Consider the following 13899-nt stretch of genomic DNA (forward strand, 5'->3'; position numbering starts at 1 on the left):
GGTATTGCTGGGTCCAGGGGTAGGTTGATCCCGAATTTCCTGAGAAACCGAAACACTGCTTTCCAAAGTGGTTGCACAAGTTTGCATTCCCACCAGCAATGGATGAGGGAACCTCTTCCTCCACAACCTCTCCAGCAGAGGCTATCTTTGGTGTTTTTGATTTTAGCCAATCTGACAGGTGTAAGATGATATCTCAAAGTTGTTTTGATTTGCATTTCCCTGATCGCTAAGGAGGTTGAGCATGACCTTAAGTGTCTTTTGGCCATTTGAACTTCTTCTGTTGAGAATTCTCTGTTCAGATCAGCGCCCCATTTTTTAATTGGGTTAATTAGCATTTTAAAGTCTAGTTTCTTGAGTTCTTTATATATTTTGGAGATCAGTCCTTTGTCGGTTGCGGGGTTGGTGAAGATCTTCTCCCAGTCAGTGGGTTGCCTTTTTGTCCTAGTGACAGTGTCCTTTGCTTTACAGAAGCTTCTCAGTTTCAGTAGGTCCCATTTATTCAATGTTGCCCTTAATGTCTGTGCTGCTGGGGTTTTACCTAAGAAGTGATCGCCTGTGCCCATCTGTTGGTGCACCCACCCACAGAGACAGTGGGGCTGATCTATGGGGAGCTCACCAAGGCCAGCTGGACTGAAAAAGCATGGGATAAAACCGGACTCTCTGAACATGGCGGACAATGAGGGCTGCTGAGAAGCCAGGGACAATGGCACTGGATTTTGATCCTACTTCATGTTCTGGCTTTGTGGGAGCCTAGCCAGTTTGGTTGTTCACCTTCCTAGACCAGGATGGAGGGGGGAGTACTTTGGACTTTCCACAGGGCAGGGAACCCTGACTGCTCTTCAGACTTGAGGGGGAGGGGGAAAGGAGTGGGGGGGGGAGGAGTGGGAGGCTGGGAGGAGGCGGAAATTGTTTTTTTTTCTCAATAAAAAAAAAGAAAGTTAAAAAGAGAGAGAGAGAGAGAGAGAGAGAGAGAGAGAGAGAGAGAGAGAGAGAGAGAGAGAGATGCAAACAAATCTAGGAGACATAGAGGATGAGAAAAGCTTCAGTTATAGTAATTAAAAATAGGCAAATATGTTATAAATATAGACTGGTGAAGTTGAGCCAAATTTCAGCTCAGAATTTTCAAGGATTCCACTTGGTTTCCTATATTTGTCATTAGTTCCAGAAATGGAAAAGTCACTACAACGCTCCTTTCTTTCTGATCACACAGGTGGACCACAGTTTTCTGTTTATGTCGTTCTCAGGTGTGATCAAGTTGCAAACAGTAGCATCTCAGAACATCAAACGTTATCCCTTCCCAGGGTTCCATACCCATCACTCTACTTTTTACTGGGAATTATTCTGTTCAATCCTTTTTTCCATTTCTTTTTTCTTTCTTTCCTTCCTTCTTTCTTTCTTTCTTTCTTTCTTTCTTTCTTTCTTTCTTTCTTTCTTGTGTATGTGTGTCTATCATTTGGCCATAAGTCAAAATTTTCATACGCTCAGGGGTCACATGCTCAAGACAACCAAGTCTCTAATAAATGTAAGTGGAAATGAAAGCTACATGTCACTCAATCTAGAATATATGGATTGTCAAATTGTGAAATTGTTTTGTGTTCTCCATTAGTCATAATTTGGGGTTCCAGTTATGAGTCTTTAGCTGAGGATAACTACTTCCTGATGATATTTGACTCTTTGTTTAACAGTATATAGAATTTATGTGGAAAACACTGTTTAAAATATATTAAGGTCAAGCTGGAGAGTGTTGTGAGGACCAAGCCCAAGGAAGACAGACACAGCCCTGCCCCAGAACATTTGCCTGGAGGACAGAAATCAACTATGAGCTTGTGGAATGTGAGAGCCAGGCATAATTACAGCGAGGGAGCATGTGGTGGGGAAACTGGAGAGAGAGACAGAGTAAGTGTCAGAGTGCTGGGGAGAGAGGTGGATCTCAAGAGTCAGAGTCAACAGCAGTGAGGAAGCAGGCAATATGAGTAGATTCCTTGCCACCCAGTGTCAGAGGATATCGGGGTCTGGGCTGCTGCCAAGGGCCCTGTCTGGGTCTCTGGCCCTGATGCAGCTATGGTGGTCTTTGCTGATGGCTCCTTTTACCACTGAGAGCTCTGTGGATGCCTGGAGGCTGACCCACCACCTGTGTTCATGTCAGGGTCCAAGGCCTCCACTGGGGCCATGAAGACCTAAAAGTCCTACACTGCCACCTGGGGCCGTGGTGATATCCTGGCCCAGACTACTATTCATCATCTGCCTTATGGTGGAGTGGATAAGGTAGAGATGCCGTCCCCTATCTCCTACCCCTCACTGCATATGGTGGATGGGAGAGTGTCTCCAGAGATCATGAGAGTAGGAGAGCTGGCCTTGCCACTCATGTGCTTCAGCACAAGACTGGGCCCTGCACTTTGCCTGGGCAACACACTAGAGCTTACCTTGTGGGTGGGGTGCAGATGAGCTTGCCCTGAAGTGATGAATACAGGAGAGCTGAACCTATTCCACATTTTCTGCCATGTAATGGCATGGGTGAGAGAAAGATGCCCTCCACACCCTTGTCCCTTGCCACCTGCAGCAGGCAGGAGAGATATCCTTGGGAGGAGGAGGCAAGGGAGAAGGAGAACTTGTCCTGCCCCTCACCAACTACAACACTGTCAAAACCACACGTTGGAATGATATTTGTCAAGATCCAGCCTCAATGGGTTTGTAAGTTCCAGGGTAGGGGTGTGTGGATTAGAAATATTAGGCAGAATAAACAGAGATACAAAGGAAATGGTAAGACATGGGATAGTACCAGGAGGGCAATTCAATGACTACTGAATATTGAATCCTCCTGCACTTATTTTCCATACGCTATATACCCCATCCAAAAAGGGGTGAAGAAGAAAAAAGACTGCTTTAACACAGCACAAAGGGGACAACCAGAACAATTACTTTCTTCAATAATTGAGGTGAGCCACTATTTCCTGAGTTAAACGTTCTGATGTTTTGGGTGGGATTTACAATGAATAGAGCATAGACCAAGTATCGTGTGGGCAGCTACTTCCTGGGTTAAACCTCATGTATTAGAATGAAGGAGCAGAAATAGTGCTTGAATTCTCTGATCTTTGGTCAAGGTGGATCAGATCCACCTCTATGGGCCATCTTTGTATTCAAAAAACCCAAGTAGCCACATCCTAGGTCAGGATATATTATTGGTAGCCACACTTATTATCAACAACTTTGAAAGTGTAAAAGTAAGCTCAAATTCTATGACTATTATTTAAGTTGGAATAGGGACCCTTACATATAGCACTAGGAAGAGTAGGCCCTGTTCCTCACCTGGGGAAAACAGGAGAGTGGGCCCTGGTGATGTGAATGGTGTTGAGACAGCCACAAGGACTTGAGAACAGGAAAACCATCCCTCTTCCTTGATACGTGCTACATTGGGCAATGCCTGGACAGGGATGGAGAGCTAGCCCTGGTGGTGATGAAGAAGAGAAGCTGGCAGATTGACCAATCTAATTACAACCCAAGACCAGCAGCAGAGCTATAGGTTGGCCCACTCCCACATCCACACAAACTATGAACTTCTAGACCCCGTGAAAGAGCCTGACTGGTACATGGAAAGTTGTGGGATCTCCATGACACAAGACAGCAGGGTAGACAGGAAGAGTTGAAGTGAGTGTCCAGTTTGGATGGTATAGCCAAAGTCGGAGACCTTGAACTAGAAGCATGCAAATAATGATGTGTGGACTAAAGGGTATACTGGGTGACTCACTGTGTCACGGTTCAGCTTCCACACTAAAACTTTTTGTTTGTTTTGGGTTTTTTTTTCGTCTTTTTTTTTTTTCTTTTTCGAGACAGGGTTTCTCTGTAGCTTTGGTGCCTGTCCCGGAACTAGCTCTTGTAGACCAGGCTGGCCTCGAACTCCCAGAGATCCGCCTACCTCTGCCTCCAGAGTGCTGGAATTAAAGGCGTGTGCCACCACCGCCCAGCTTTTTTTCCTCTTAATTGTTTTTTCAGAGGGAGGTTGAAGGACAGAAAGCAGATTTGAAAGGACAGGGAGATGAATGGAATAAAAGGGATGTGAAAAACATGATCTGAAATCTACAAAGAATCAATAAAAAGCTTAAAAAATATCTTTTAAGAGAACAATAAAAAAGAACTATATGTTCATAGTAGAAAATATATACGAGTGAATAAATATTGTTTCATTAAGTATTTAGAAACTACAGGCAATAGGTTTTACATATTCCATAACTGTCTACCAGATAATCAGAAGAGTTTTCAGGCTATGGGTCATTCTGTTTAAGAGTAGAAAGCATGAATGTTCATAGCAGTTATCAGAAGATTAATTTGGTGAGTAAGGCACACTCATCCCCTTTATCTTTATTTATGCAGCTGAAATGGCAAGTATCATTGAAGTAGCTTATGAGAACTAGGCATATTGCCTACTCTGGGATTCAGAAGGAATTAGGGCAGCAGCAATGCTTATTTTCTGACTTTAGAACATTTTTTCCCCTTCACTGCTTATTAGCACTTCCACCAAACTAGGTTAAGGAGAGGAATCTGAAATTCAGCCCTCACCTAGTATTGATCTATGAAATTGGTATTAGTCCCATCGCCTCTACCTTCCTTCTTCAGCCACTCACTGTCAGTCAAGCTTCAACTACATCACTCTAGGGCATGGATTCTAATTTGAAGAATGGAGCAGACATTGGCAGCAACAGACACCAGTCTATTTACTGAATGCTGGCAGCAGAACAGAGTGTGGAGACGGCATACCAAGGCGTCACTCAATCCATTTGTTGCTACAAAGAAAACATCTCCAGTATTAACAATCCTGAATTATAAAAGGCTGAACAACATTCATTAACTGAAATCGATGCTTTTCTTTTCTTCGCACAACTTCATTTGTTGTGTTAAGTGCTTAAAATTTCTAGTACTCACCAAAATGTGGCTCTAACCAAGGTCAAACCAAAGTTCTCATGAGAATGTTTGCTTTGTTTTCACTTTAATTGATATTTATCCAAGATTATTTGGCAAAAAAAATTATACAACAAAGTATTTTCACAGACTGTAGTAGATACTATGTTTTATTAATCAAAATCTTATAGTAGTTCTTGTTAGTCTCTTTATCATAGTGCTGGGTACTATTCTGCATATGTGATTTGTAGTTATAATATTTTCTAACTCATTTGTTATAAGATATTGTGTTAGGTGCTATAGACAGCAAGATGCCTTGATAAAAACTAGTTACTCTTAAGGGAAAAAACCAATATAAATAAAAGGTTATTGAGGTTTCACAAATTTGCTTTAGAGGTAAACTTTCAACATGAAATAATGTCTCAAATTAAACAGAAGTGAGGATTATATGAGAGTTTTTTTAATGATTGAGTTATGTCAGTGATTCTCTTATACTAAATATTTTAAATCAATCTAGAAAGAAACGTAGAAGCAATAGAAGACTGATACTATTAAATCAGCATATTTAATTATCTTATGTAAAATTTTAGTCAGCCATGAAGTCTGTTTTTAATTTTAATTTGTTAGATTGATGAACAAACTTAAAAAGCATGACTTAGTAAATGCCATTGGTTTCTATCATGTCTGAAAAGTTACATTGTGTTGATTTCTGATTAGTAATCGTAAAGCAAAATATTCTTTAATGCCATAAATAATCAAAAATAAATTCGTCTAGGACATTAAAGATAAAACTGTAAAGTTTCTTGTAGGGATTTTGAGGCTTTCTTCAAAGAGTAGTTTCATTTATAAGTTAATAACTTTATTATAGACAGTCCATTTTTTATAAAAGTTCAGATTGGTTCTGATGTTTATATCTTGCATAAAGACTAAATAAATAAATAAAACACTTTAAATGAAAACCGCATATGGTCACTGTGCTCTTATCAGGGATAGACATTGGCATCTGTGGAGTGGTACACACCAACAACCCATCCTTGGATTTCAATTCCAGCTCCATCACTGTCCTTTTAAGTAACTTAGTAAGGCATTTGATGTCATTGATATTAAGGTAATTGTTAGGATCCAGGCATCTGTACTGGCCTGCCCTTTGGCCTCATCAAGTTAGAGTACTCCTATCAGGCAACCACAGCTCTATCAGGCTCAGAGCCCCTGGCCCCTATTCTTTGTGTGATGAATGCCCAAGACAGCCTGTGCCTACTTAATGCGATCCTCTCTGAATTCCTGGGATCTAGTAAGTGCAGACTCTTGGATCTTACTTCTCTGCCTCACTCGTGGGTACTACATCCACTGTTTCAGTCAGGCCTGGTCTCAATACCCCTAAGCTATCAATCCAATTGACTGCTTCACAGCACTCCATATCCTGATATTTTAAGGGATGTTTGCAACATTCTGCCAGCAATCTGATAGGCGGAAGGAGGAATAACCCTTTCGCTCTTCTGCGTCTCTCACCCCCCAATAAACCTTACACTAACTGTTGCATGCAATATGTTTGCTTAGTGGCAGGATGCACTAAAAGGTAACCACTGCCCTTGGAGTCCTGACAGGACGTGTTCTCATGTACAGCCACTAAGAGAACCCCCTGTGCATATCCGTTACATTCTGTTATGAAAGGTGGGCCTTACCTACCTGCCGTCTCTCACTCTTCCTCTTTCACCACTCTTGTCCTAAGAGAACCATTTCTCCTCCTTTCTCTGCCCCTGTCTCTAGCCCTCTCAATGCCCCCTCCTATGCCCTATTTTCGATCCCTTCTTTCTCCTCTTCCAATAAGACTCCCACGGGAGTCCTCTTGTATGGTGTTTCTCCTTTACTGTCTTTTTTTTATTTGCTCTGTTATCTCATAGTTATTTATTATTTATTCCATTATCTCAAGGTTGGACAGATGTAATTAGATATAATTTACAGAAATTTTTACTTTATCTTGTACTTTTTTTAAGTAGTCGTTTAAGGGTTAATTAGATGTTTGAAAGATGAAGTGACTAGTTTCTCATTCCCAAATCATTCCTACTTTTAACCTCAATATAGGTATGCTCTGTCTCCATCATCACCTTCAGGCTATTAACATCTTCTAATTCTGTATATTTTAAAATAGAACATGGGCTCTCTTCCTGCTCTTCTTCTGAAGAGTCAAGCAGGTCTCTCTGTCTCTCTCTCTCACCCTTCCTTTCCTTGATCACAACAAAAAACACTTCACTTTAAAAAGAGAAAATAGAACATGATACATAATTACCACTTTGTAATAGATCTAGAGCTTTGTTGTTCTTGGGTGGGTCAGTCCTTCTTTTAGTCCTTCCTTCCTCTGCTTGTCTTCATTCCTGTCTGTGTTGTACTGGGGAGTGAACCTGGGGCCTTATGTTTGTTAAGCCAGTGTTCTGTTAATGAGCAATATCTCTCGCCCGTAATTTAACACATAATCCAGTGATAAAATTGAAAGTTCCTGGATTAGCAACTGACATATAGTAAGATGGTAACTTGAATAATAAATAGCAACAACTGTGGTTGACTGTGTTTACTAATGGAAAAGCAGAGTTAATCAGGAAGGCTGATGATACATTTGCACTCAAAGATCAAGGAAGATTACACAATTGTTAAGAGTGTGGAACTAGTAATTTTCTGTTTTAAGATATTGCAGGGTGCTTGTTTTCTGAAGACTACTTTTTCTCTATCTTACAAAGTCATTGAAATGGCAAACAAGAAACATGTGTTAATTGAAAAATGTTGATGAAAATTCTTGGAAAGAAGTTGTATCTTATATTCTTAGCCTTTGGTTTGGGGGATGCTAGTGGTTTTAATAGATTTCAAAAGGGTTTTAGCTGTTTCGTCACAGGATGTTCCAGCAAACTCAGAATAGATTAGTGGACACACTGGCAAGGTGATCACAGCAAGAAGTGGAGGAGCTTTTCTATAGGCTTCAGTCTCTCTGAAAACATTCCTAGCTTCCGGGCTGATAAACACTAGAAACCTACTAAGTCAATAGATTTGAAAATCTTTTTATCTATTAGTCACAGAACATTAGATCCCAACACAGAGAAAGGTAAGGAATGATTTGAGGGGTGAAGTTATCCCAAAATAAGGTAATTAGCCCTGGACTTGGAACATCCCAATCACTCCACATCACTGCAGCTCTCATCAGTCTTTGTAGATACAACTTCTTTACTGTCTTTTTAATAAAATAAACAGTAATATTGGTGCTGAAACCTACAAGGCACTCCAAGTGCACTAAGTCATGACAGGACCCTGGAAGCCATTCCATATACGAAAGCCTTGCTTCTCCAAATGATAGATTATTGGGCCCCTCTTGGTGAGCCCCCTTGTTTCCACCTCAGGCAATTTTTCACGAGTGAGGACCCATCTCAAGCATGGTTTATCACTGCATTCTTTGTCCCCTTTTCTGCCCCTTCTCTCTCCTTTTCCAATAAATCTCCTGTATGAGTCCTGTTGTATGGCATTCCTCTTTTTCTTCTGTCTTTTAAACAAACAACCATAATAGTATTCAATTTTTAAAACTTTTTTATAAAAATATTTTCCCTGATTTCAGTGCCAGTTTGAACTAGCCCCCTTTCACCCTTAGAATCCATGTATTGGATACTGTTTTTTTTTTTATATTCTAACTTCAGGGAGTGAAATTAAAGATAGAAGAATTTGATATCTGTAACCCAAATAAATGTTTTATTTTCTTAATATACTAAATGTTTCTGACTATAAGATAATAAATCCAGGATTTCCCCTTTGATAGCTTTAAGCAAAAAAAAAAAAAAAAATCCTGTCTATTCCATGTAGTAAATAAGTGTATTATCTTATCTTTTTTTCTTGTTGTTGTGCTTAGATATGAGTTGATGTTTAACTGAGCACCATGTATGCAGTTGGTAAACATTGTCCAAATCTAGCTTGCCTTCATTATTATACTTTACAACAGACAACAGCTACTGCCTGGTGAATATCACCATTAGGAAAATAAAAAGCAGTGACATTTGTGGGTACTAAAAGGCATCAACCACGTGCTTCAGTTTGTATACAATTGTCACACCCAGATCACTTCATTGCGGGAAGATCCACCAGATGATGGCCAAACAGTGTTGTAATTAATATAGTTTCTATATGATTATTCAGGTCTGGGCAGCTGCAAAACAAATGTACAATATCCAATTACAGAAGAACTATTATTGACCCTGATTAGTCCTGTTTGTTGATTTGCCATACCCCAGAGAGTATGTATTATATAAGGAAAGGAATTTGTCTGTGCTATCATATCAGCTGTGTTTAGAAATATTGCTTTTGCTTTCATACTCAAAGTTAATTTTCCGAGTAAAACAAATAATAGTTATAGGTCCTGTAAAGTATGGAAATATGGCCAGGCAGTGGTGGCACATGCCTTTAATCCCAGCATTGGGGAGGCGGAGGCAGGTGGATCTCTGTGAGTTTGAGGCCAGCCTGGTCTGCAAGAGCTAGTTCCAGGACAGGCTTCAACGCTACACAGAAAATCCCTGTAGCAAGGCTCTTTATGGCTCCATCAACATTACCAACTCAGTACTGTAGTGTTTAACACCATCAACTCCACAGGAAGCTCGGTGGTGGTGTAACTATAATCTTCATGTTAGGTATGGGACACTTGTAATACAAAGTGAAGGATGAGATGCTCAAAGATTAAGGACAAAATCACATTGTAGACCAAAAGTGTTCTTATTTAACTACAAGATATACTCTTACTACATGTTTTATAGAAACATTAATTATATTATTAAGCTAAATTAATAATTCAATGATTATAATTTAAGAATTAACTTAAAATAAATTGAGAAACACATTTTCGGTTGTATCTGAGCTCATGCAACAAGAAGGACTCAAAATATCTGAGAAACCAGAAATCCTTACATCTTTAGAAAGAGTTTCATTGATTTTTTTTATTTTTATTTTTTTTTGGTCCTGGCTGAAGGCCATTTGAAATAACTTAGTATGTAGCTCATAAAACATACAATAAAAACAACGAAACAATCAAAGGACCAAGTTGAAATTACCCAGAAGTCAGGATTTCAAATAGAAAGAAGTGTATAACCTGACATCAACCACAGCGTAAGAATTATGTTGTGCCATTTGAGGAAATAAATCACATAATATCCACCTACTTATGTAGACATTTCATGCTAGCAGATTGAAACCAGGAAAGAAAAATAAGGCAATTCCCTGCAATATACAGAAAAAGAACTTTAGACGAAAAGAGATATGACATTCTAGAGCCAAATTTTAATTTTATCAGAAGATTGTATTCAATCTATGTCATACCATAAGCTAATTAAAATGAAAAAAGTAGAAGATCTTTGAATATTCAAAAGTTAAATGATAACAACTATGTTGAGATGTACCTGCATAAATTTAGTGTTGCCTAACATTATATCAAACCTCCTTACTTAAAACTTTAGAATAGCAAGCACCTATCAAAAGGACACATGGAGGGGGAACTGTTACAGAAAACAGTTTGAACTTTCAGGGACAGAACTGAGGGTGTGAGTGGGTGACAGAAGCCTTGCCTAGAATGTGTCATTTCTATAGTTCATTGTCTAATTAAGGTTAGCTGAATTTGCAAGAGGCTCTAGATAAAGGAAACAATTACAGGGTAGCAGGCACAGAATTAAAATCTGAACAGTATATTTTCTGTTTACATGCCTTATTATTTTATTTTCTGTGTGATTACAGGTACCATAGCAAAAACAGATCATGTAGCAAATCTCGAGATCATGAAGAAACTGGTGTGTCAGAGTTATTCTTACATAAACTTTAAATGTCATCAAGTCAACAGCATGATGGGAAACATTTACATTAGTATGAAATTCGTATGATTATCTGCGTGAATTAAGCATGTGTCTGGCCAACATGGGTTCAAAGTTCGGTTTAAAAAAATTAGTCAGTCAACTTGATAGGAGAACTGGCAATATAATGCTTTCTACATATTTCAAAAAGTAAACAATGAAAGTTTATTCTAGTAATGAAAGTCCTAATGACATACAGTATAAAGAAAAAGTAGTTCCTGCCCAATACTTGCTCATTTTATAAGCAGAACATTAACATAGAGATGACCAAGGCAGACATGTGTAAAGTTAATCTCATAAAGACACAGACATACCTTTAACAGAGCTTTATTATGGTCAGGGAAGTTTCCTGTAGGGTGACAGTTGGAGCTGGGTATCAAAGAAAAGCAAAATTTCCAGATTATTGAAGCAACAAAATGAAATTTTAAAAAGAAAAAAAAATACATATAATGTATGGCATATTTAGGTAGCATAATTGTAATGGTCTTCTCTGTCCCTTTAAGAGACAAGCCATGCCCACCCCCCACTCCCCTTTCCTTTTCTCTCCTTCTCCCCTTTCCAGCCCCTGGCTCCCTGCCCTGTACCAGCCCAGACCTGAAGTGTGGTCTCCTGGCATGCCCATCTGTCTGTCTTTCCTCATGGGACTGGCTGCCCAATCGAGTTCTCTCACCCACCCCGTGAATCTCTGCCTGGAACTCATGGCCACTGCAGCCACCCAGGGAACTGCGCCATCACTGCCTGGTACTGGCTGCTGTCTGCTCCTGCTGCCCACTGCCCTTCACCACTTCTGGGACCTGCGGTCTGGTCCCATGGCCTGCTGCCCACTGCCATTGTTTGGAGACCTGCAGTGTTTCTGCCACTGAGCCTCTCAGGGAACCTGCAGCATTTTATTTAAACCATTACAATAATACTCTCAGAGAACCAAGTTTCTAGGGCCTTATGAAAATGTTATAGTAAATAAATGTAGGAAGTCTGAAATAAGAAGTTTTAGTTCTATTAAAAGGAATGTGTGTGTGTGTTCATTTGTCTAATGGAGACTTGGTTTTAGAAGGATATCTACCTCTGTGGTGGATGGTTTGCAGAGACGTGAAATAGGGGCACTTTGCTAAGTTGTCACCATGCTTGCAATCTAACTGGGCAAGAAAGTCCTACTGAAGAGAAAAAAAGGGAGTGGATTAGCAATGCTAAGTAGCAGGACAGTGTTGGGTAGTTATTTTCTCCAAATTACAATACTGCCTCTTAGAAAGAAGACTATTAAGTTCCTGTTAATTGACTCTGTGTTCCATGTGGTTCCTCCTGGCGTTATGCAGGAGACACATGAATTAATGTTATCAATGCTATGAAGGATTTACTAATAAATGTGCTGAGGAAATACTAAGTATACAAAAGAGAATTTGGCTAACGGAATGCTGCCTCCTATACGACTGAATGACACACACTATTCTACTTAGACTTGGAAGAAACTATGAAAAAGAGAGTTCTGTGCCATTATTGAGGTTTAGAGTTATGAAATTTTCTGCTGGTGTTTATTCACCAACATTGACCTCTAATTAGGCATCATTCCCATAAGAAAGAAGACTCCCCTGACTTAGAACAACATGCCTCAAATTGGTCAAATTGACAGCCAAAGAGGACAGTGCAGGGTCCCAACGCTTATTACCTTCTGGCCTGCCAATGATTCCCTCTGTATTTATATTTTAAGGTATTTTATATTAATCAATTAGTCAATTTTTTGCAGCCCTATAGAAGTTTTCCCTCCCTCCTCCCCTCCCAGGCTTTTCCCCAATCCCCCATCCACTCTCTCTCTCTCCATTGAGAAAAGTGTGGGCCTCCCATGCAGATCAAAAGCTATGCATCTCAAGCTATAGCAAGACTAGGCACTTCCTCTTCTATTAATTCTGAATGTAGCAATCCAGCAGGGAGAAAGGGTCCCAGGAGCAGGCAAAGGATTCAGAGGCAGCCACACTCTCTGGAAGGATTCTGCAAATGACTAAGTTACACAACTGTAACACGTGTGCAAAGGGCCAAGATCAGTTCTTCACAAGTTCTCTCTACCTAAAAATAAAGTTGGTTGGCAGTTCAGTCTCTGTGAACCCCAATGAGTCCAGGTGTGTTTTTCACATGCTGTCCTTGACCCAGCTGGCTCTGAAAATCCATTCGTGATTTGGTGCTCTTTTCAAGAAAAGCACAATGTGCCAGATGGGCAGGATGAACCTGGGTAAAAATTACTCAAAGGAAAAAAAAAAACACTGAATGGCACTGGTGCACTTAAGAGCTATCTATATCTGTGTGCATATGTCTACGTTTATTTTTTACTAAGGGCCCTTTTAATATATATTAAGGCTTCCAGATTCTTGTTTTCATGGGATTTTTAAGTGTATGAAAGAGTGGGTCCCTGTTGTTTATTATCTTTTTCTTTGGCTCTTTTTCTTCTGTTTGTTTATTTTGTCCTATTCCAATGTGTTTGTTTTATTTTGTCTTATTATCGTTCACTTTAAATTGAATTAGTATTCATTAAATGCCTCTTATCTAATGAGAGACAAAACGGAAGAGAATATGGATAGAAGAGGAGTTGGGGAGGAGCTGAGAAGAGTAGAGGGAGGGAAAACCATAATCAAGATATATTATGCTAAGAAAAAAATCTATTTTAATAAGGAAATTTAAGAGCTAAATATAGAAAAATACTAAAGAAAGAGAAGGAAGAGGGGAAGAAGGAATTTGTGTATCATCATAACGTTAACTGCATGAATCTCCCATCTGCCCAAACAACTAGACTTGCAGTCTCTTAGCTCTGTTGAAATTTCTCAGAGTGCAACCTGGGACATGAAATAAAAAGAGATTGAATGAGGATAGCCTATGGGAAACACATATGTTTAAAGTGTATATAGGCTAGCAAAATATTCTCTTCAAGGATAGCTCCTATTTTCTAACTATCCAAATCTGAACTTGTGTTATTTAATGAGCTTGCTTTTTTCTTTATTGTTCTCTGAGTGTGGAGGGTTATATCTCACTGGGAATGCATACGATTTCTATAACACAAATACAGAACATGGATACTTAGAATTCAGAAGCATAAAAACAAAATTCTTAGCGTAAATAAAGCAGCAAAATTTTATTCAGAGGTAGGCAGTTATCATCCTGTATA

Source organism: Microtus pennsylvanicus, chromosome 12 (genome assembly GCF_037038515.1).
Source record: "Microtus pennsylvanicus isolate mMicPen1 chromosome 12, mMicPen1.hap1, whole genome shotgun sequence".
Classification (NCBI taxonomy): Eukaryota; Metazoa; Chordata; class Mammalia; order Rodentia; family Cricetidae; genus Microtus; species Microtus pennsylvanicus.